Below are 25,260 nucleotides of genomic sequence, written 5' to 3' on the forward strand. Positions count from 1 at the left end.
ATCCACAGCTTCTCTGGGCAGCCTGTGCCAGGGCCTCACCACCCTCATAGGACTGAGTGTCTTCCTTATATCTAAGTAAATCTACTCTTTTTTAGTTTAAAGTTATTGCTCCTTGTCCTATCGCTCATTATACTTCCTGATAAAGAGTCCCTCTCCATCATTCCTGTAGGTGCCCTGTCAAAACTGGAAAACCTCCCTAGCCAATAAGGTCTCCATGGAGCCTTCTCTTTTTCAGTCTGAACATCCCCAGCTCTCTCAGCCTTTCTTCACAGGAAAGGTACTCCAGCCCTCAGATGACCTTTGTGGCCTTCCTCTGGACCTGCTCCAAACAGATCCAGTCCTTTTTGTTCTGGGGGTCCCAGAGCTGAACGCAGCACTCCAGGTGTGGTCTCATGTGAGCAGAACTGAGGGGGAGAATCACTTCCCTCGACCTGCTGGCCACACTTCTTTTTATGCAGTCCAGGACAAAATTGGTGCATGTAGTGCAAGTGCATATAGCTGGCTCATGTATGTTTTGTTTTTTTTTTGTCCACCAAGTGTCAGTATGTTCTGTGATACTTTGCACACAATTTTTTATGTCTCCTGCAGACTTAATATGGAGAATTACTTCTAAAAGGAGTATCAGAAATTCTCTACTGTAACAAGTAGTATTAATATACCTATTTGAAATATTGTTCTTGCCTGGATCAGGTTTCACAGCAGCAGGGATCCTGTTGCACCTTCATGGCTGTGCTCCTACTCCATTGCTATATTACTTAACAATGAGAACAAGGAGGTGATTCTTTTATTATGGCTTCAGTGGCGTTTCATTTGATTTTCAGAAAACAAGCAAACAAACAAAACCCTAATAAATTAGTATTTCATGGAAGCAATCGGATTAGGAAAAAAAAAAAAAAAAAAAAAAAAAAGCAGTTCCAAAATAAGAACATACTGAAGTGATTTATATCTTTAAATTGGCATTTCATTTTCTAAAATAAGTAATTAAATGATGATCCAAAACCAAAACGATACAGAAAGTTTTGTTGCTAGTTTTTTTCAGTTTAAAAACTGAAATTGCCTACTGAAAATTTTGCAAGAAATCCTCCGAGCTGATTTTATTAATAGAGATAAAATTTCATTATTCTACTAATATTTTCTGCTAGTTACCATGGTAGCAAAACAGCAATCATTGCTAGTGTCAGACTAGGCCAACATTATTGTGTATGATTTGATCTTTTTCAAAGCATCTAGACAGTATCCATACTGATACTCTTTAACTATTAACCGTTTCACTTGAATTTGAAAATAACTTACAGATTTTTAATTCCTGGACACAATCACAGCTTTCTGCAGCAATTATGATGCCTTAATTTGCATTATAGAACAGATAAATATATGATAAAGTGGGAGCAGTACAGGAACACCCCTCTCCCAAACCTTCAGTGGTGGTGCCCTGCCTCCAGCCTCCATGGGAAGTCCCACCCCCTGCAGGGGGCCATCTGTGCCATTTGCACTGGCAATCACACCTTCTTTTGTGGCACACGTGTTGTGGTTGGCTGACCTGTACTACCTGTGTGCCAAAGATTGCTACAAGAGTTTAGTTTATAAAACTCCTCTCAATTTTAATGAATGAGATGAATTTCTTAGCACCTTTTTTTTTTTTTTTTTTTTTTTAACAAGTTATAGGTCATAGCATACCAAACACAGTAAATCTTTCCATGGTAGTAATCTCTGTGCAAGACATCAAGTTTCTGGTTTTGTTTTGTTTTGCTTTGTTTTGTTTTGTTTGGGGGGAGTCTTTTTTGTTTCTTTACGTTTTTTGTTTTTACTTAAGGCAAACATTTATTATTGTGCCTACTGTAGACAACACCATGCTAAGCTTGAAATATGCTCAGAAAAATACACTTACAATTAAAACAAATAAGACATGGAGATAAAAACACATAATTCTTTTAAGATTGCTTGTTTCATCATCTTCCAAAAGGGCAGCTTTATTTCCACTAACTTGTCTTCTGTAAATCATCTGTTTTGAACTGTTCTGAGTAAACATATCTGGGTTCTATGAATTCGTTGAGTGACCTTTTATTTTAGGCATAGTACAAGCAACCAAGACAGATGTGGGGCACAGGTACCTGTACAATTTCCTTGAAACCAAATGTTCAGCATAACAGTGTAACTTAGCGTTAGTCAGAAATTGACCCTCACTTACCATAAGCCCCCAGTGGTAATAATGATGGTGCTAGGAAGAAGGCAGAAGCATGCAAAAGAGGCAGGAAGAGCAGAGGAAACACCATATTTCTTTGGCCTTGCCTTGACTGAAAATACTGTTGTTTTCATGCTTTCATGTATTTAATTCAGGTACCATTACTTTCAGGTCATCACAGGTTGCGTTTACGGTGGTTTTCACTTCCTAGCTGGATATATTCATACATCAGCAACTACTTTTCCACCTTACCAGAAATTTACCTGCTATTGCAAATGTTGTAAAAATTCCTTCTTAAGCTCTAAAACTCGAAAATATTTTGCCTGAACTTTGCAGACTTGAAGGAGGTTTGCAAGCCCAAAACGTTGTCTGCTTTCTTTCCAACTACATTTCTTGGTACATAAGTTGTCACTTACAAGACTTGTCTTGGTTTAAAAAGGAAAAAAAAAGAAAAAAAAAAAAAAAGAACTGTTTTAACTGTAAGTTAAAATTAGGGGTGATGCTCCTTCCTGTGGCAATATGCAAAATAATGAAAATTAATAGTTTTCTGGTTGTTAACAAATAGTGTTCAAAACATTTGCTAGTTTCAGTCTTTGATGCTCCTGCAATTAAAGGTCATAAATAACTGAAAAGCAGTTATTGATAGGTATTTATAGTATGTATGCAAAACTTGTAGATATTATTATAAAGGCCTTTTGTTACCCACCTTAATATATTTTCTGAACACAGATAATCCAAACTACAAATGCTCAGCAGGCAACATAGGTGGGATAAATTGCAGATCACTTGAATTCACCACACTGCATCAAAAAGCTGCTGCTGCTTTTTGGAGGGGACATGATATGTTAAAGCAAGCAAATAAAACATAATTGTGAAAACTCAATGGTATAAACAACACTTTTGTGGCCCCTTCATGTACGCTATTGTGGATATGGAAGTGAGGAAATGATTTTCAGGCCCTGGCTGGGGAACATGCAAGCCCTGTTTAAAGTTTGGACTTGACCACAGAACAGTGTGGTCTTCCCTGCCTGTGGGCTCTCTCAGTCTCCAGTCTCTGCCATAGTGTATCAAACTGCTCTCTTTTATCATTTTGTGGTATTAGCAAGAAGTACTCTTATGAAGGAATGGTTCAGATATCTTTGTATTTTGCCTAGAATTGTCTTCTTCCAAGCAACTGACCCTTGCATTTATAGTTCTCTACTAACATAAAAAAATTAGTCTGCTTAAAGGAAACTTCAAAATGATAACTAGCATCAGTGATATTGATGAAGCAGTAATATTCTTTTCAGCTTCACAAAATAGATGCATTAATTCATCTCTGGCTCCAAGAACTGTGTTGCCTAAAATTTTAGCTGAAGTTTTATTTGGAGGTTATGACTGAAAAAATGTGTATTTCATATAGTCAGAATGTTTCTGTCACAAAGCCTGAATGTTTTACTGTCAATATTCAATCTTTCAGAAAAATTAGCTCCATAAAATCAGTCATAAAACAAGAAAAGAAATTCGTCTTTACATGAAAATATATATCTCGAAACAAATAGTTTTAAGCAAGGGAGAGAAGATTTACCAATGACATTGGTTCACTTACCAAAGGATTTCTTCTTTTTAATTATATCTGCCAGACTCAGTCTAAGAACATAAGAATTCAATTTGCTTGAATATTAATTTTATAAGTATGAAAATGGAATAAGAAAAAATACATTTCATTCCGTTAAAAATTAGATTTATTTATTTAATTATTTATTAACTGATAATCCTGGTGACTAATGAACTGAACAACTACATTTTGTTTCTTGCTTTTTTACATACTAACAACTGTTGTTACTTTGAGCCAATGCAAGATTATGTATGACAGCTGTTCATTACGATGCTGATTAGTGCCAAAAACAATTTACAGAATTTTTTTTTATTTTTTTTTTTAATGATTCCCCATTTAAGGTACTATTTCTACCTGTTATGTTCAGATACCTGGTAAAAGGAATGTTTATACAGCATATAGCACACGACAAAGTAATTTGCTTCTCAGAATTTGTAGGTGAAACTAAAATGTTATGCAGTGACTCCTAGGGAAGCAAAACTCACACATTTTCAGATAGCACTAGTGTATTATACACTAGGCTTCTATGGTGTCTTATCTTTCCAGCAAAAGTAAAATATATAACCTCGACTTTTTTTTGACCCTTTGTTAGATTTGTCTTATAAAAGTCACAGTTTGATAAAGAAAGCTTAATTGAGTATGTAACTTTGTGGAACAGAAGTATTTGTCACAGAAGGATTCGGATATTCCAACCACCTATACAAGCAGCAAGCCGTCCATTTTAAGTATCTGGCCACCCATCTGATAAACAATATAGGAAACTATTCTGCAAAAATTATCCTTCTCTAGCAATAAGATTTTTAGCTATGTGCATTAGGGTTGCTGTCATCAATCAAAACTAAGTGTTCATGAATCATACATTGTGGTTCTTACATTGGCAGTACAAATCTATCCATCCATAAAGTTAGGACTCAATATGTACCTAGAGTCAGGGAACCATGTTTCCAAAGTAAGTATTTCTGCAGGCCCAAGAAAAATAAAATCTATAAAACACATGGAGGAAATATTTTATATTCATTAAAACAAAAACAGAACAAAATAAAACAAAACAAAACAAAAGCATTGTCACAAATAAAAAAGATTGTTTGTTTTTGACATTTTGCATTCTGAAAGGAACTGACTGGAAAATATATTTCTCTTTTATTCACACAAGCACATACTTAGTTTCAACATTGGTTGTGAAATTTGATTTTTAAGTTCTGTATCTCTACATGGATTAATCTCTCTTGCATTCTCTCTTTTCAGCCCAGTGAATTTTGAATTCTTTTTTTCACAGTGTTAAGACAGTAATGGGACAACTCTATAGTCTTCTTTCTGTTCCTTCTGTTCAACTGATTAAAAAAAAAAAAAAAAAAAAGTAGGACATATATCTGAGAAGTCAGGGATATTGATTTGAATTCATTAACAGATGAGATGTTAAGGTAGAACAACTCAGGGCTGTAAATGTTGAAAGAACTAAGAATGCTCTCTTGTATCTCAAGTGAAGTGCTTGTTCCTATTCTAACTCTGGTACATGATAAAGTAAAATTTGAAGCTCTGAAAAAATGACTACCATCTGTTTGTAAGGTAGCACTGGATATGATTCCTGTTGCTCTGCTTGCTATTTGTTCAAAAACCGGAGATGGGCCTGCAGTGGTATCTAACTTGTGATTTCTGTGTCATGTAGGATGGTTTACTGCAGTAGGGATCAACAATGCTGGAAACTGTCAGTTGCAAATTTATGTGTCATGAGTAAAAACTTGAAAGGAGGATTTCATATGAAAACAGAATTATTTGCTTTTCCTTATTCGGGTGAGTGGAAACAGTTGACTTCGTGACTCCTTTAAGATGTTTGACAATTGAATGGGGAAACCTGCCAAGTTCTTGTGCAAACAATGTCTTCCTAGGCCTCCTCTTAAATGTAATGTCAACAACCACGAGTATAAGCAGAGCAGACTGACAGAATTACTGGGCATGCCTACATACTCAGCAGACCCTATGTGACCTCTCAGGGTCAACCAGGAAAAGGAGGATAACATCCCCCACACACTCAAACACACACTCTTGGAACTTCTGCTGTAACATGGTAGCAAAAAGGTAGTTACTGTCAATGACAGACTTTGTTGGAAAATGAAAACTGATTTAATTTATTCACACATTCTTATGCCTTCACCACCATGGACATGCATATGTCCTCAATGTCTGTACAGCATTCAGTCAGTGAGATGTGTGCCCTGGTGTCATGGTTGGATTTCCTGTGGTGACTAAGAGGACACAGGACTCTGGCTAACTGGGCTTTGACATGTCTTGGCTTCTTTTTTGTTTGGTGACCATGTGCTTGCTCTTTTGGGCATTTCTTTACAGTACACTTTAGAAGGCAAAAAAAATCACTCTCTCCATATTGTCCCTCTTCTATGGGTCATTAGGATTTACTGTTTTTCTCCTGATGTGTCTAGAGGTGCTGCATGTAGCTTTACGGGGATCCTGATAAACGTGACTTAGATGCTCTCTACACATGCAATTCTTACAGCTCTCCTAAGGAACTACTTTTTATCCTTTTCCTACTGCATGTCCCAGTTTATTCTCTATCTCTACCAAGCTTCATATTTCCATTACAGATTTCTACACCACTACCCTTAGTGGTCCACTACAGTGGAGTCAGAGTCCTCTCATTCCTGCCTAAAGTAAAAAAAAAAAAATGAAAGGGGAAGGGGGAGGTGAAAAGGGAAATGGGAAGGGGAAGAGAAGGGGAAAAAGAGAAGGAGAAGGAGAAGGAGAAGGAGAAGGAGAAGGAGAAGGAGAAGGAGAAGGAGAAGGAGAAGGAGAAGGAGAAGGAGAAGGAGAAGGAGAAGGAGAAGGAGAAGGAGAAGGAGAGCAATAATATACAAAAGAAGTACCCCACCTTCTTGTGGACCCCCAGCCTTCTCCCTGGCAGGGTAGTGTGAGAAGCTGAAAAGTTCTTGACTCAGTGTAAGCACTGCTCTGCAACAACTAAAACATTGGTGCATTATCAGCATTATTCTCATCCTAAATCCAAACCACAGCACTATACCAGCATCTAGGAAGAAAATTAACTCTATCCCAGCTGAAACCAGGACAAGAAGATATAATGGTTAAGTGAAATGAAGTTCAAAAGCCCTTGTGTTTCTATCATTCTAATTATAAAGTGCATTTTTCTCATGTTGCTTTAGCATGATAAATTGATTCAGTTAAGTATCCTGGAAATGTTCTCAATGTATTCAAAATAACCTATTCTATCATTAATAATTTTAATAAACTAAATTCTGTTCTCACAAGATAACTGATAATCATACAGTTTGTGTAATTTACAGAACACATTTGTAAACAATTAATGTTGTTAATTTACTTTGTTGTTGTTGTTGTAAAATCAATGTTACAATTCTTTCATTCATGCAATGACTTGACTTGCATAAGCAACTCCAATCTTCACTGAAGGAATTTCACTCCTTATCCTTTAACTTCCTCAGCTATGCAGCTTGGTAATCAGTGCATGTGTGGAAAAGTACAATATATTCACAGGCTAGAATTTATAGAGAACATAAATAATAAACCTCTTTTTTTTTTTTTTTCCATCAATACAAAGCAGTGAACTTCTAAAGCAGTGTATGAGGGACTGATTCTAATTTAGCAGTAAAATGATGACAAGTGAAATGTAGGTTCATTGCTCAGTGGATAGGATCAGCCATTGACAGATGACATCTATGCCAAAGTATTTATTGCTTTTCTGTTTGTCAGTGGCATCTTCCAAAGATACAGGTCTAATGTAATTAAGATCAGTAAAAACGAGATCAAATCTCAATCAACAATATGAGAAAAGGCAGGAATAGTTAATTTCTTCCAGACTTAGATTGCTTTGATTTTTCTTCCTGAAAGTATAAATGTTCATGTTTAATGTGAAATTCATAAACAAAGTCCTGTTGAGATTCATTCTCTTCTGGTTTTCTAACCCTTTAATCTGGCTGTCAATTCTGAACATTCTGGTGTGTACACATGCACAATGAAATTTGTCCTCTTAGGACTGAGTGAGGCTCAGGAGGTTTTGAAGGACCTGGGAGTTTGAACTCCATCTCTAAGGGAGGGCCTAGAAACGAAAGCTTGAATTTCTTGGGTGTTTGCTACCCATGCATACATGCTAGCTGTAGCTTACATGTATCTCAGCTGTACAATATTTTATATAGAACCTTCGTATAAAAGCAAGCACTACCAAGTTTTCAACAAAAAAGATGTCTTAATATTTTTTTAAAGGAAAGAAAGTAGTCCACTCAGGTGAAAGCTCTGAAGACACAGCTGTGCACTTAATGTTTCTTGTAGTCTGTGTTTAGGTGACTGCCCATTCAGTACCTTTGTCTGGAGCTCCTTTTCTTTCTTTTGAGGAATTTAGGGCCTAAATCTTTAATTCACTTTGGTGACTTCATAGCTAATGCAAAGATATTGCCATCTGCAGTTTAGAGATGACTCAGAGGGGTGTAAAGCCCCTCTGACTCTAGTGTCTAAAGTGCTTAACACCGATTCATTTCATTAGCAGTTTGTCACTTAAATGACTTTAAAACTCTACTTTGTTTTTTTAGGTTAAAAAAAGTCTCACTGAATTTTGTTTTCTTTCTATAACCTTTCATTAGGGCATTTTAGTTTTACATTCAATGCAAATTTTATACCACTAGTGAAAGTTGTTAGATCTATAGAGTGGGTTATATTCCCTTTAATACAGTGGTCAAACTATAGCACTTAAAGCGTTAAAAGTGGTGACTGACAGTGCTTTTATCCCTCAGGTCACACAGTCCATACTGCATGCCAACAAATTATTGTAAGATAAGGTAGATATGTTAAATTAATTGTTTTCATTGTAAGTACATTTAATATAGTTCCAAGCTTAATGTCTATACATGAGAATAGTTATTTGAGGCATCAACCATAGTCCATAGCTTTGTTGTTTTGGTGGTGGTGTGGTTTTTTTTGTTTGTTTTTGTTTTTTAACAGCTTCACAAATTGAAGGAAACATTTCAGAAAGAAGGCCATATTGTTTCTCTATTCTTGCTTCTGGCACATAAATGTTATTTCCTCTGCAATGTCATATATTGACCAGCTGAAACTTGATAAATCAGAAGATAGATTGCAGTGCAGCTGTATGTATTTAAGTATCAAGCTGATCCATAACTTTCACACCAACCAAAAGCCGTTTCTTGTCAGTGCTGTCCAGAATATATCCTGACAGTTCAGTGGGAGTTTCAGTGCCATTTATTTTCAAATCAATACTCAATTACTAAGAGGAAGATTCACTCCCTTGCCCATTTTCAAGATGAAATTATGGACTAGAGCAATAACACTTAGTCAAGGCAAGCTACTGTCCATTAACTCATGATGCTACCAAAAACCCATCCAGACACTTTATTAAAGCTCAGTCTTTTTTCAGCTTTTAATTAATCATTGTGAAAAAGGCCTTTCACATTGTGACTGATGACCAGAGAAAACAATTTTCTCCTAACTGCCTTTTAATTTCAACTCTGGGAGTGCTCATTGACTGAATCTCACAACAACCCATCAATGCTAGTTTTTAATGTGTTTTCTCCTTTGTTATTGAGAAGAATGGAGTGGCAATGAGGCTTTGTGCTCCTCTTCATAACTCAAATAATTGATTCAGTAAATGCTGCACATTTGCTAGTGGATAAAAAGTGCTGTCAATGTAGATAGTAGGTACTATATAAATTACTCCATTAACAGGAAATAAAGCTATTTACAATTTTTAAAGTGTGAAGTGTAAGTGGCCTTAGAAAAAGAAAGAAGTACTACTTCTTAAACGTCTGTACAGCCTTGTTTTGCTGTAAATGCTAGCAATTGGGCACAAAAGAACACAAAAAGATTAGCAAACTAAGGGTTCAGTCCTACAGGGGCATGTCTATGTGAGTAGCCTATTGCAAACTACTCTCCTTCTTGAAGAAAGTTAGTGCTAAACAATAACTCTTGCAGAAAACCACAAAACAGTATTTACCAGTAGTCATCTTGTAGGACAAATCCTGTTTTATTTGTCTGTACTTTTGATCACTGATGAGTGAAAGAAACTTCACTAAGAAAAAAAAAAAAAAAGTTTAAAGCAAAGAGATTAATTGTATGTGTTTGGAGAATCTAGCATTCACTGAACTACTTTGTATCTTCCAGAAACAGAATTTTTTTATGTGGGTGACAATGAAATCCAGCATGTTCATACATACTGAAGTGGTAGTGTCATCAAAACGTGATGGATAAAGTAAAATGTCATAAGTAGGTATACTAGGTGTGGTACTATTGCTGTCCTGAAACAATAAATGATACTTTGAGGGAGTTTTATCTTTACATATTTATGTCGGATTGTATCTGTAAGCATATGTATTTCTACTGACTTGTAAATGAATATTCACATCTTCTAGTTAGTTTTAAAAATGGGTACTGAATCCATAAGTTCACATATAATATTATAATAAAATAGATTAATATAATAATAATGCAACAGATAACTGCAGAAGTTCTGAAAACCTAATTTAAAGATTAGGGAGTTAAGATAACTGACCTTTCCTAACTTTTTCTGAAGGCATTCCTTCAGCAACACTTGCATATAACTAAGTCTATTGATAAAAGACCAACTGCACTGCAAAATAAGGAACATGCTGAAATAAAGTCTTTTTTTCCTAAAATATTCCAGACCATTGAACCTTGATATAAATAACGGTATCTACACAAATATATACACGTACACGATAATAGTATGACAGACTTGGTCTGATCAAGAAAGGATTACCTATGGCTTTCTCCAACACATAGGACTACCTTGTGGTCAGGGTCTACCTCAGGCTGCCAGATCAAGAAGGAAATCTTAATGGCTCAGGAGTGGTCTGTCCCCATGTGCCCAAAGACGAGCTGGCGCGGAACTAGACCAGCCTGGCTGAACAGAGAGTTGTGGCTCGAGCTTAGGAGAAAAAGGAGGGTTTATAATCTTTGGAAAAGAGGGCGGGCTACTCAAGAGGACTATAAGGATGTTGTGAGGCTGTGCAGGGATAAAATTAGAAAGGCCGAAGCTCATCTGGAGCTCAATCTGGCTACTGCCGTTAAAGATAACAAAAAAAAAAGTTTTTATAAATACATCAACACAAAAAGGAGGACTAAGGAGAATCTCCATCCTTTACTGGATGCGCGGGGAAACTTAGTTACAAAAGATGAGGAAAAGGCTGAGGTACTCAATGCCTTCTTTGCCTCAGTCTTTAGCGGCAAGACCAGTTGTTCTCTGGATACCCGGTACCCTGAGCTGGTGGAAGGGGATGGGGAGCAGGATGTGGCCCTCGCTATCCACGAGGAAATGGTTGGCGACCTGCTACAGCACTTGGATGTACGCAAGTCGATGGGGCCGGATGGGATCCACCCGAGGGTACTGAGCGAACTGGCGGAGGAGCTGGCCAAGCCGCTTTCCACCATTTATCGGCAGTCCTGGCTATCAGGAGAGGTTCCAGTCGACTGGCGGCTAGCAAATGTGATGCCCATCTACAAGAAGGGCCAGAGGGTAGACCCGGGGAACTATAGGCCTGTTAGTTTGACCTCAGTGCCAGGGAAGCTCATGGAGCAGATTATCTTGAATGTCGTCACGCAGCACTTGAAGGGCAACCAGGCGATCAGGCCCAGTCAGCATGGGTTTATGAAAGGTAGGTCCTGCTTGACAAACCTGATCTCCTTCCATGACCAAGTGACGCGCCTGGTGGATGAGGGGAAGGCTGTGGATGTGGTCTACCTTGACTTCAGTAAGGCTTTTGACACCGTTTCCCACAACATTCTCCTCAAGAAACTGGCTGCTCTTGGCTTGGACTGGCGTACGCTTCGTTGGGTTAAAAACTGGCTGGATGGCCGGGCCCAAAGAGTTGTGGTGAATGGAGTTAAATCCAGTTGGAGGCCGGTCACTAGTGGAGTCCCCCAGGGCTCAGTACTGGGGCCAGTTCTCTTTAATATCTTTATTGATGATCTGGATGAGGGGATCGAGTGCACCCTCAGTAAGTTTGCAGATAACACCAAGTTAGGTGCGTGTGTCGATCTGCTCGAGGGTAGGAAGACTCTGGCAGAAGGATCTGGATAGGCTGGACCGATGGGCTGAGGTCAACTGTATGAAGTTCAACAAGGCCAAGTGCCGGGTCCTGCACCTGGGGCACAGCAACCCCAAGCAGCGCTACAGGCTGGGAGATGAGTGGTTGGAAAGCTGCCTGGCAGAGAAGGACCTGGGAATACTGGTTGATAGGCAGCTGAATATGAGCCAGCAGTGTGCTCAGGTGGCCAAGAAGGCCAACAGCATCCTGGCTTGTATAAGAAGTAGCGTGGCCAGCAGGTCTAGGGAGGTGATTGTCCCCCTGTACTCAGCTCTGGTGAGGCCGCACCTCGAGTACTGTGTTCAGTTTTGGGCCCCTTGCTACAAGAAGGACATGGGGGTGCTCGAGAGAGTCCAGAGAAGGGCGATGAGGCTGGTGTGGGGTCTGGAGAACAAGTCTTACGAGGAGCAGCTGAGGGAGCTGGGGTTGTTTAGCCTGGAGAAGAGGAGGCTCAGGGGAGACCTTATCGCTCTCTACAGGTACCTTAAAGGAGGCTGTAGAGAGGTGGGGGATGGTCTATTCTCCCACGTGCCTGGTGACAGGACGAGGGAGAAGGGGCTAAAGTTGCACCAGGGGAGGTTTAGGTTGGATATTAGGAAGAACTTCTTTACTGAAAGGGTTGTTAGGCATTGGAATAGGCTGCCCAGGGAGGTGGTTGAGTCACCGTCCCTGGAGGTCTTTAAAAGACGTTTAGATGTAGTCCTTAGTGATATGGTTTAGTGAAGGACTTGTTAGTGTTAGGACAGAGGTTGGACTAGATGATCTTGGAGGTCTCTTCCAACCTAGAAGATTCTGTGATTCTGTGATTCTGTGATTCTGTGATCAAGGGGAGCCTGTTGATGAGGCCTTCTGGCTTCAGCTACAAGAAGCATCATGCTCACATGCTCTCATCGTGATGGGGGACTCCAACCACCCAGATGTCTGCTGGAAAAGCTACACAGCAGACTGTAAGCAATCCAGGAGACTCCTGGAGTGCGTTGAGGATAACTTCCTGGTACAGGTATTAGACAAACCAACCAGAGGAGAAGTGTTACTGGACCTCGTGCTCACCAGTGCAGATGAATTCATTAAAGCTGTTAAGATCAGAGGCAGTTTGGGCTGCAGTGACCACACCCTGTTTCTGTTTGTGATCTCAGGGAATATGGGCCTAGCAAAGAACAAAGTCAGGACCCCGAAATTCCAAAGAGCAAACTTTGAGCTATTTGAAGACCTCATGTATGAGATCCCCTGGACCACTGTCCTTAGGGACAAAGGAGTTGAATAGAGCTGGCAAATCTTTACGAATCTCTTTCTTAGAGCACAAGAAATCTCCATCCCACTGTGTAAGAAAGCAAGTGGGGGTGGGCAGAAAAATGGGATGTCTGTGCAAGGGCAAACTAAGGTGCAAGAAGGAAATGCATAGGCAGTGGAAGCAGGGACATGTGGCCTGGGAAGAGTACAGGGATGCTGTCCAGATGTGCAGGGATGAGATCAGGAAAGCCAAGGCACAGATGGAACTGAGCTTGGCAAAGGATGCAAAAAATAACAAGAAGCGATTCTATAGGTACATTGGCCAGAAAAGAAAGGCCAAGATGAGTGCACCCCCCTCTGACAAAGGAAAAGGGAGAACTGGTAACATCAGACATGGAGAAGGCTGAGGTACTCAGCAAATTCTTTGCCTCAGTCTTCACTGCCAGTCAGGCTTCCCAAGTCTCTCGTTTCCCTGAACCTGAAGATAAGGGCTGGGGGACAAAAGTCCCACTGTAAGCCAAGAGCAGGTTTGAGACCACCTGATGAAACTGAACAGGTACAACTCTATAGAGCCTGGTGACACGCATCTCAGCATCATGAGGGAAGTGGCTGACCTAGTTTCCAAGCCTCTCTCTGTCATATTTGAAAATTCCTGGCAGACAGTTGAAGAGCCTAGTGGCTGGAAAAAGGGAAACAATACTCCCATTTTAATAAGGGTAAAAAGAGGAACCAGGGAACTACAGAGTGGTGAACCTCACCTCTGTGCCTGGAAAGATCATGGAATGGTTCCTCCTTGAAGCAATGTCAAGGCACATGCAAGACAAAGCATTGATCTGAGACAGCCAGCATGGCTTCACCAAGGGCAAATCGTGCCGGACCAATCTGGTGGCTTTCTATGATGGAGTGACTGCACCAGTTGACAAGGGAAGACCGACCAATGTCATCTACCTAGACTTCTGCAAGGCCTTTGACATGGTCCCACATGACATACTGATCTCCAAATTGGAGAGAGATTTATTTGAAGGGTGGGCCATTTGGGGGACAAGAATTGGCTTGAAGGCTGCACTCAGAGAGTGGTGGTCAATGGCTCTATGTCCAGGTGGAGGCCAGTGATGAGCAGTGTCCCTCAGGGATGTCTTGGAACCAGTACTGATTAATCAATTAATCAATGAAAAAATCAGTGGGATTAAATGCACCCTCAGCAAGTTTGTGGATGACACCAGGCTGAGTGGTACAGCTGATACAACAGAAGGAAGGCATGCCACCCAAAGGGGCCTGGCCAAGGTTGAGAAGAGGGCTCATGTGAACCTAATGAGGTTGAACAAGTCTAAGTGCAGGGTGCTGCACCTGGGTCAGGGCAATCCCAAACACCAGTACAGAATGGGTGAAGAATTCATTGTGAATAGCCCTGCAGAGAAAGACTTGGGGGTTCTGGTGGATAAAAAGCTTGACATGAGCCAGCAGTGCACACTTGCAGCCCAGAAGGCCAACTGCATCCTGGGCTGCATCAACAGAAGAGTGGCCAGCAAGGGAGGGAGGTGATTGTCCCCCTCTCCTCTGCCCTTGTGAGGCCCCACTTGGAGTACTGCATCCAGGTCTGGGGCCTCCGGCACAAGAAGGACGTGGAGCTGTTAGACCAGGTCCAGAGGAGGGCCACGAGGATGATCAGAGGGTTGGAGCACCTCTCCGATAAAGAAAGGCTGAGAGAGATGAGGATGTTCAGCCTGAAGAAGAGCGGGCTCTGGGGAGACCTCATTGCATCCTTTCAGTACTTAAAGGCTTATAAAAAACGATGGAGAGCAACTTTTTGCTCTGGCAGACAATGATAGGACAAGGGGGAATGGTTTTAAACTAAAAGAGGGGAGATTTAGATTAGATGTTAGGAGGAAATTCTTTACTATGAGGTTAGTGAGGCACTGGCACAAGTTGCCCAGAGAAGCTGTGGATGCCTCATCCCTGGAGGTGTTCAAGGCCAGGTTGGACGAGGCTCTGGGCAACCTGATCTAGTGGGTGGCATCCCTGCCCATGGCAGCATGGTTGGAACTAGATGATCTTTAAGGTACCTTCCAACCCAAGCGATTCTATGATTCTATGATTCTATGACATCTACAGTTTCTGGCATCATAAAAATGAAAGGAAAATTAGCCATATTGTTCGTGCTCAGTATAAAAATAAGTGGAAATACAGAAGAGATTCACAGAGCCTGAAACAAGGACAGTCTATTAAATGTACTAGAATGTGGGTTGTTGGTGTTTTCTTTTGTTTGTTTGTTTTTGCATAAGATATTTTATTTTGTCTGTTGACTCTTTCATTGAGAACAGTAAATTGTTTGCATTCATTGCACAGGGAACCCGCCACCTTCTCTGAATTTGGTACCAAAGGGTAGTGACACTCCATGTATTATTATAGTTTGAATTTGTCTGACTACACTTAACTTTTCTGCTTCCTTGTTTGTACAATAAAGATCAACATTACACTTTTTAATTACATTTACACTGTTCATTCACCGTAATCCTTACATCTTTTCCTGAATTAATCTTTTGAAAAAATAGATTCAGCAAGTATGGTCTGTCTATTTTCAAAAGCAGTGATAAATAATATTCTTAAATTTATCCTTGTACTTCCTTAAAGCCCTGACACACAATTGATTCTGTTTTCTGTTTTTTAGATTCTTTAATCAATTTTAATTATCTCATAACTTTTAATTTGCATTGATTTTTACTGGAAAAAAAATATAAATAATTACTGAAAGTCTTCATGATTTTTTATTTATTTATTTATTATTACTGAATCCAGCACTATTTCTTCCAACTTCTTGTTCTTGTGTAAAATTTAACAAGACCAAGTGCTGGATTCTGCACCTGGGATGGGGTAATCTTGGGAATATATAAAGACTGTCGGACTGTCGGCTGGAAAGCAGCCCTGCACAGAGGGATCTGGGGTTTCTGGTTGATGGCGAGACGAACAGTGTGCCCTGGCAGCCAGGAGGGCCAACCACACCCTGGGGTGCATCAGGCACGACACTGCTAGCCAGTCAAAGGAAGTGATTGTCCCACTCTGCTCTGCGCTGGTGTGGCCTCACCTTGATTACTGCTTGCAGTTTTGGGCACCACAATATAAGGATATAAAACTATTAGAGAGTGTCTAAAGGAAGGCAACAAAGATGGTGAAGGGTCTGAAGGGGAAGGCATATGAGAAGTGGCTGAAGTCCCTTGATTTGTTCAGCCCAGAGCAGAGCAGGCCGAGGGGAGGCCTCATGGCGGCCTGCAGCTTCCTCACGAGGGGAGTGGAGGGGCAGGCGCTGAGCTCTGCTCTCTGGGGACAGCAACAGGACCTGAGGGAACGGCATGGAGCTGTGACAGGGGACGGTCAGGCTGGGTGTTAGGAAAAAGTTCATCACCAAGAGGGTGGTCAGCACTGGAACGGGCTCCCTGGGGCAGTGGTCATGGCAACAAGCCTGCCAGAGTTCAAGAAGGTTTTGAACAAAGCTCTAAGAAATATGGTCTGATTTCGGGGTGGTCCTGTGTGGAGCCAGGAGTTGGACATGATGACCTTTGTAGGTCTTTTCCAACTCTGAATATTCTATAGATCCTTCAAAATGTCATGGATTTTGCTGGAAAGCCCCTCTTTTTATTTACACTTAATTTCTGTTTTTATAATGGATCTTCATCTGAGAATTGTTTCTCAGAACTACTCAGGATAAAAGTACTAAATAAATTAACCTTTTGTCCCCTCCATGTAGGAATGTCACATGATTTATCATTACAGCTATGTTATTTAGTCCTTGAATATACTGTTCTATCTGCAAAATTTTCCTCTTATTTTATGAAAGAAAGCAAAAGCATTTCTGTACCCTCATGTTAGATGTGAAGGCACAATATACTGTGCATAGTCGCATTTAGTGTTCATTCTCCCAGTTCCACATAAAACAACTGAATGAGGTTTGCCCATATGTGGCTAATTACATGAAGCCATGTAATGCAGATCCAGAATGAGTCTATCACCAAGAAAGGCTCAGCCTTTGTGACTGATGACAGTGAAAGTCTTACACAGCTCCTGTGTGCAAGCAGTGAGGAATTCTGCTTTTGGTGAGATCACTATTACACACTGTGCATCAATGCCCTTAGAAACATCTGTGAGGAATTCATAAAATGTTGTCTTCACACAATTATTCCTGTTACCATGGCAATTCTCTAGAGCATGTCTGAAAAGGATAACATTGCTGAAATGAACTTGAACACTATCCTGAATTGCTAAGTTTAAAGGTCAGAAGTTCGCAGCCAAGCAGTGTATTTAAAAGCTATTTCTGAACAGAAAACTCAACTTGTTTTCAGTACCAAGCAATGTTAGTCTAAAGCATTTTGTCCATATTTGTTAACAAGTATCTTAACTGTTCACTCTCTCCCCTGATTACAGTTACCTACCTTAAAGAAAGTGCTCCATAAGCGCTTTTTTAGAGTGAAATTCTTTGAATATGGTAGAAAAAAACAGTCTCTGCATTATATGACTGTTGGCATATTGTTCAAAATTATTAGCTGTCAAGGTGATGATTACATGTTCTCTTTCACTGTGTCTTACTCTATAATGCTAATTTAAGTATCACTCAATCAGAGCTTTGTACTATTTCAAAAAATCATAGAATAGCTGGGGTTGGAAGGGATCTCTGGAGGTCATACTATCCAATTCCCTGCTCAAAGAAAGATAACCTACAGCAGACTGCTCATGGCCTTTTCTAATTGTTTTTTACATATCTCCAAAGATGGAGATTCCACAACCTCTCGGGGAACCCTTTTTGAGGGTTTGACCACACTTAGAATTTATTGTCCACTGGAAACCCCAGGTCTATACCTAGGAAGCTGCTTTCCAGCCGGTGAGACCACAACCTGTCCGGGTATCTCAAGTTACATCCCCTCCCCAGGTGCAGGACTTTTGTATTTGCCTGTCCTGAATTCATGAGAGTCCTGTCAGTCCATTTCTACAGCCTGCCAACATCCCTCTGAATGGCAGCACAACCATCTGGTATATCAGCCACTCTTCCCAGTTTGTGGTTGTGGTGGTTTTACCTGCTGGGCAGCTGAACTCCACAACAACCACTCTCTCACTCCCCCTCCTCAATGGGAAAGGGGGAGAAAATATAAAGAAAAGGGCTCAAGGGTTGAGATAAGGACAGTGAGATGACTAAACAATTATTGTCACAGGCACAACTGACTTAGCATAGGGAGATTAATATAATTTATTGCCTATCATTAGTGGACTACAACAGCGAGAAACTAAAAACAAATGAAAATCACCTCCCCTCCATCCACCTTCTTCTCCCTCCTACCCCCAAGTGGCACAGGGGAATGGGGCTGCGGTCAGTCCCTGACACTTCATCTCCACTGCTCCTTCACGGTCATTCTCTGCCCCTGCTTCACGTGGGGTCCCTCCCACGGGATGCCGTCCTTCTCGAACTGAGCCTGCGGGGGCTGCCCACAGGCAGATGAAAACGGGCTCAAGGGTTGAGAGGACAGGGATCGTGTTAGCAAATACCATCACAGGCTAAACAGACTTGGCATAGGAAGATTAGTATAATCTATTGCCTATCACTTTCAGATTAGAGCACTGGGAAGATAAAGCAAACTAAAAACATCTTCCTCCGCCCCCCCCCCCCCCCGCCCCCAATCCTGCTACGTAGTCCCTCTGAGCAGCTCAAGGGAACGGGAAATGAATGCTGAATGTCAGTCCATGATGCTTTGTCTCCATCGCTCCTTCATGTTAACCCTCTGCCCCAGCTCCAGATGGGGTCCCTCCACGGGATACCGTCCTTCCCGAACTGAGCCTGCGGGGGCTGCCCACAGGCAGCAGCTCTTCAAGAACTGCTCCCACACGGCTCCATACCACGGGGTCCATCCCCCAGGAGCAAACTGCTCCAGCACGGGTCCCCCACGGGCGGCAGCTCCCCCCAGACCCCCTGCTCCTGCGTGGGCTCCTCTCCATGGGCTGCAGCTCCGGCCCGGGGCCTGCTCCTGCGGGGGCTCTCCATGGGCCGCAGCCACCTCCAGGCCACATCCACCTGCTCCACTGGGGGCTCCTCCACAGGCCGCAGGGGAACTTGTGCTGCATGCCTGGAGCACTTCCTGCCCTCCTGCACTGACCTTGGGGACTGTGGAGTTCTTGGAGGCGGATGGAAGTGGGGCACTGCCAAAATCTTGCCATGTAAGTTCAATACATTTCTTTGGATTTTCCTACTATTGCTACACATTTCAGTGAGTGCATATCCTAATCAAGTGAAAAGAGTTAGGGAAAGAAATAATGGAATTTGTTAAATTAACCTCATTTTCTTTGGCCATTCATCATCAAAAAAGTATTACCTATTGAAAAGCGTCATCAGTATTTCAGACTCTAGAATGTTTCTCATTGAAATGTGAACAAAATATATTAACAAATGTGTTATATTAAAGCCACTAGATGAGTTTTTCAGTGTAAAAAAAAATAAAATAAAAAATCCTCAAAGGCAATACTGAGTACAGAATACTGTACAGAACATCTTTCACAGTAGTACAGACATCTTGTTCTGCTCTTACTAAAGAACCTAAAGTGGAAATCAGTGGAGATTTGGAGCATCATCCGGATCTTAATTGAAAAACAGAGTGAAAGTTCTCTCATTTGAAATAAGAGCTTTTAATGAGCTACTCCATATTTCATTCCAGAAAAAAAAAAAACAATCAAGTTCTTCCTTGAGTATCTTTCACTTCTGATTACCCATGCAAACATATGCTCAGCTCCTTGCTGAGTACGTAACATCCTGTGATTTAATTACGTCACCAGATAAGATGAACGCATTCTGTTTACAAGGAGTTTTTCTGTAGCTTTCAAAAACATTGTCATCTTATGCTATAATTTCATTAAAATATTTGAAGCTGTCTCATGCTGGCTGTGAGTTGTCGGAGCTTTGTTTCCTTTTACTGCCAGAGTTTGTCCATTGTTACAATGACAAGATTCTTAAATTGGCTTTGTATGATGTTAGTTATACCATCCCGAAGATGGTATGACCTACACTGACCTTGGGTGTCTGCAGGGCTGCTTCTCACTCCTCTCTCACAGCTGCTGTTGTGCAGCAAATTTTTCCCTTCCTTCAACCTGCTCTCCCAGAGGCCCAACCAGTGTTGCTCATGGCTTTGCTCTGGCCAGAGCCAGGTCCCTTTTGGAGCCATCTGGAGCAGGCTCTGATCTGACATGGTGCACCTGCTGGGCTCTGCTCAGAGGCCACCCCTGCAGGCCTCCACTATCAAACCCTTTCCACATAAAGCCGAGACACTTTGACTGTCATAACTAATTTGGCTTGTAAAAAGTTTTTAAATGAAATCATTTCACATCACTAAACATCTGAAAAGAGGAACTAAATGTGTTTTTTACTGTTTTTGTTGTTGTTTTGGGTTTTGGTTTTGGTTTGGTTTTGTCTTTGTTTTTCTCAGGAAGTTCTCAGCATTGCTCAGAGTTCACTTGAGTTTTATGTTGCCTTGGAGACAGCTGTATAGGATATCTAGATTCTCACTACCTGACTGAGCAACTTTCAGTGTAGCATGTGTCCTTATATCATGCACTACCACCAGTCAGCCAACTCTGCTTCCAGCACATCAGGCAATGCTCTCCGTCATTGGTCAGCGAAGGAAGACTAAAACTGAATCTGTATCAGTCAGCATATTCACAATTCAATGAAGAGATTCTACATGAAATGACTAATTTTCATATCACAGAATCATATTTGAGTTTGAGTTGAAAGCAACCACAAAGATCATCTAGTTCCAAGCCCCCTGCCATAGGCAGGAACACCTCCCAGTAGATCAGGCTGCTCAAAGACCCATCCAAGCTGGCCTTAAACACTTCCAAGGAAAGGGCATCCATAACTTCTCTGGGCAACCTGTTCCAGTGCCTCATCACCCTCATAATATGGGATTTCTTCCTAATATCTTATATAAACCTACCCTCTTTTAGTTTAAAGCCATTACTCCTTGTCCTATCACCACACTCCCTAAGTCCCTCCCCAGCTGTACTGTAGGCCCCCTTTAGGTACTGGAAGGCTCCTGTAAGGTCTCCCTGGAGCCTTCTCTTCTCCAGGATGAACAACCCCAACTCCCTCAGCCTGTCTTCATAGGAGACAGGCTTCAGCCCTCTGATCATCTTCTTGGCCCTCGTCTTGTTCTAACATGTCCATGTCCTTTTTGTGCTGGTGGCTCCAGAGCGGAACGCTGCACACCAGGTGGGGTCTCATTAGAGCAGAGTAGAGGGGGAGAATCACCACCCTCGACCTACTGGCCACAATTCTTTTTGTGCAGGCTAGGATATGGTTGGCTTTCTGGGCTGCAATCATATATTGCTACCTCATGTTGAGCTTCTTGTCAAGCAACACCAAGTCCTTCTCCTCTGGGCTGCTCTCAATCTACCCATCCCCTCGTCTGTACTCATGTCTAGAATTGCCCCAGCCCAGATGCACAACCTTGTGTTTGGCCTTGTTGAACATCATGAAGTTCACACAGGCCCATCTCTCAAGCCTGTCCAGGTCCCTGTGGATGGCATCTCTTCCCTCCAGTGTGTTGACCACATCATGCAGCTTGGTGTCTGGCAAACTTGCTGGGGTGCACTCAATCCCACTACCCATGTTGCTGACAAAGATGTTGAACAGCACCAGTACCAAGCCCATTTGAATATAAAATGCTGACATAAATTTAGATATTCTTTCCAATTAGAGAAGAAAAACCTACCCCAGATCTCCCTTAATTGGCATTTCTAAAGCATAATGTTTTTAGAAACATTTGTACGCAGGTTTTCCATAAAAGACAATTCCATTTGGAGTACCGCACACTCTATAGTCATCTCTAAAGCATCATCTTTTTTCAAAGCATTTTTAAACAATGATTTTGAGATACACTTAAAACAATAGCAGATTTGATTGATTATTTGTGACTGCATTATTGTAGACAACTTGTAGGTAGCCACATTTGGGAGGCTTATATTATTATTATTTTTTAACTAATAAATTTGGGGGACAGAAATATAAAGTATAACATATATCTTAAGGTATAGAGGTAGAAGAAACTGATTGTATGGCATCAGGAACTGGTAACTGAGCAGAAAAGGAGGAAAAAATATTGTGAAACATTCATTTCCATTCGAATTAGTATCTATTCCATCTTGTCCATGTCTTTTTAAGAAATCATCTAGTCTAAGTCTGTTGTAAAGTTAGATTAGCTTTACATCTCTCATTCCTGACAAGTATCTGTCTCACCTGTTCTTAAAGGTCTCCAAGGAGGCGGACTCCTTAAACTCCTCAGGCAATCTATTCCAGTCATTAACTGCCCATTTTTTAAAAAAGTTTTTCTTAGTGTCTAAATCTGAATTGGTTTTGCTACAATTTATGTACCAGCAGTGCTTCTTGCCTTATCTACTACAGATGTGGAAAATAAATTAGTTTCAGCATTGCCATGTGCATATTTGAAGGGTGTTATGAGAGATGGGATTCAGCACTCCCATGTAGGTACCCACATGTGTGCTCCCACATGTGATGTATGTCAGCTCCCATTATTTTGATGAAATAAAGTATGATTCCCTAGAGAATAGAGTGCTCATGTGGGATTGACAGATATGACAGGTCCTAATATGCCCTCCTGGAACAGCAGCTGGAAGCCAGGCAGGACATGTGGAACCTTCTTAAACAATCCTAGGTTCTTATGTTTGAGTGACTAGCCTATGCATTTAGCCAATACAACCATATACAACAATACAACAATACGACCAAGCCAATACAAGCAAGCCAATACAACAATAAGTAAATATAGAGCTGCCTTGGTAAATAGAAATGTTATTTAAACCTACAAGTAATAAGAACTTCAGCATAATGTGCTTTTAATAATTTAAAACCATCCAACAGCATATGTTATTTCTGTGTATCACAGAGAGAAGTTTTGGGATAAGCAACAAAAGACAGCTAATTCTCTAAGCTTAGCCAGGACATATTGCTGAGTTGTGAGATACTCCTTCATTCCCCTCATCTATTTTTTTTATTCCTCCACAATTAAATCTTTCACAGAAATAGATTAAACCTATCATTTAATATTAAGTAATTACATCATGTTATTGCAGGACAAAATAATATGAAATCTTGTAATTAATATCTAAAGACATTTAAAAATAAAGCTAATTAGATCTTTAATAAACTAGTGGAGTTTGAGAAAATTGTAGTTCATCAGTAATGTCACTGTGCCATTTTAAACAAAACAGTGATCAATAAATTGATATATTTTTGTTCTGTGAATCATCTTAAAAGAAGATAATAGTATTAAAAAGGGAAACAATGGGAAGTGCACCTTGCTATAACACGTAAAGCCCAACAAATGTAAAACTCGTAGCTATGGGATGTCTTCAGCATAGTGTTCTGTAATCTTCACAGTGAAATATAAGCAATAGCCAAAAATGGATAAAGGAGTATGTAAAAATATTTTGAATTATATGGTAAAATACCTTGAAGCTAGTTTAAATGAATCATGTTTACTTTGCAGCATGTGAGCTACTGAAAGCATACATAACTTCTTCTGTTATCTTTCCCTTTTTTCTCTTCACTGTATCCAAAGATTCTGTAATGAATCTCACAAACAAACAAACAAAAACTGCTATGGGGAAAATCCAGAACATCTCTACCATTTAGGAAAATTACTTCTGTACATATATTGTTAACTTTGGAAACTATCAGCTTGCTAGTTTTAAGCTAGGTGCTTCTCTGTTAATTACCCAAAGCAAAGACCTCTGAAAAACAAGCATTTCTATACTGTGAAATGTATTCAATTAAAAATAAATAAATAAATAAATAAAATTATAGTAAATTAGGAACTTGAATCAAATCAAAAAGCTTGGAAAAACTAACTACTTTAGGCAAGATCAATATTATGCAACAGGAAATGTGGTCCTGATTTAAACATTTATATTAAAACCTCAAGACTTTTGCTGATAAAAGACTTTTCTATAAATAAATTTACACTTATTTTAGGTAAAGATTTTACAGTTATTTGACTCTTAGATTAAAGTAACATAAAAACTTACAGGAATAGTGAAATCCCAGACAAACTAGAAATGTTTCAAAATCATTGGTTTGTAAATTACATTAGTCCTCTATTTTATAGTTTTGAATACCTGTATCAAAATTTGACTACGTGTCCTTAAAAAGTATTATTTTGAAATCAATATTTAGTGTAATCAAACTATCTAAATTATTTGCAATGCTTTGTATAGGTTATATTATTTTTGAATAATGGCTTTTTTTTTAAGTTTCTTTAGTGCCACATTGACACAAAGATAACATATAACAGAGTAGAATTAGAGAAAGTCTTGAATTCATGGAACTGATTTTATAGCCTTTTGAAAATGTTACCTTCCCATGGATCTTGTGAATTTACCAGCTTTAGTTCATTTTCAAGAATTTGTGTGTTTTCAAGACTCCATTTTCTAATAAAATCTGACTATATAGGAGCTTTTTAAGATGTGTTTTTGCTAGGGATAACATATACAAAGAACATTGAAAACAAAGAGAGGTTAAAAGTTGATTAAATTATTTAGCAGGAAATATTCTCTCAACTCCATTTCTCTAGCAACTTAAGTAATAAATATTTATAAGCAAGATCCTGCTACTTAAAAACAGACTTTGCTAGAATCCCACAGTAGATTAACAATAAATGGGAAGAACTCTGTTTTGAATAAACAGGGAAGACCACTTGCTAAGACAACTGCTGACCCAGCCTGTACCCAGCATGCTCAGCACAAGATGTTTATTTACCTGAAGTTTGTTCCCCATAGACCCTCACAGAACTGTGTTCAGGTGCTAATTTTGAACACTAAATGTACAGACAAGCTAATGAGAAGAATTTAAATTGTGGATGTTCAGCGGGCAGGAATACGGACTAGCAGAGGTCATTGGTAACCAGCTGAACTCTGCTGCTGAAAGGACAGAAATAAGATAAACACTTAGTGCTGATGCTACTGACATAGCTGGTTGGAAGTAATGGTGTAGTTGATGTCAGGATATTTTAAATATCAAGCAGAATTTGCAATTTCTGTGAGGCATGAAGGTCAGGAAATGCAGAGAAATGTATTCCATGTTCTCGCTACTTTAGTATAAATCTTGTAAA

Source organism: Cygnus olor, chromosome 2 (genome assembly GCF_009769625.2).
Source record: "Cygnus olor isolate bCygOlo1 chromosome 2, bCygOlo1.pri.v2, whole genome shotgun sequence".
Lineage (NCBI taxonomy): Eukaryota > Metazoa > Chordata > Aves > Anseriformes > Anatidae > Cygnus > Cygnus olor.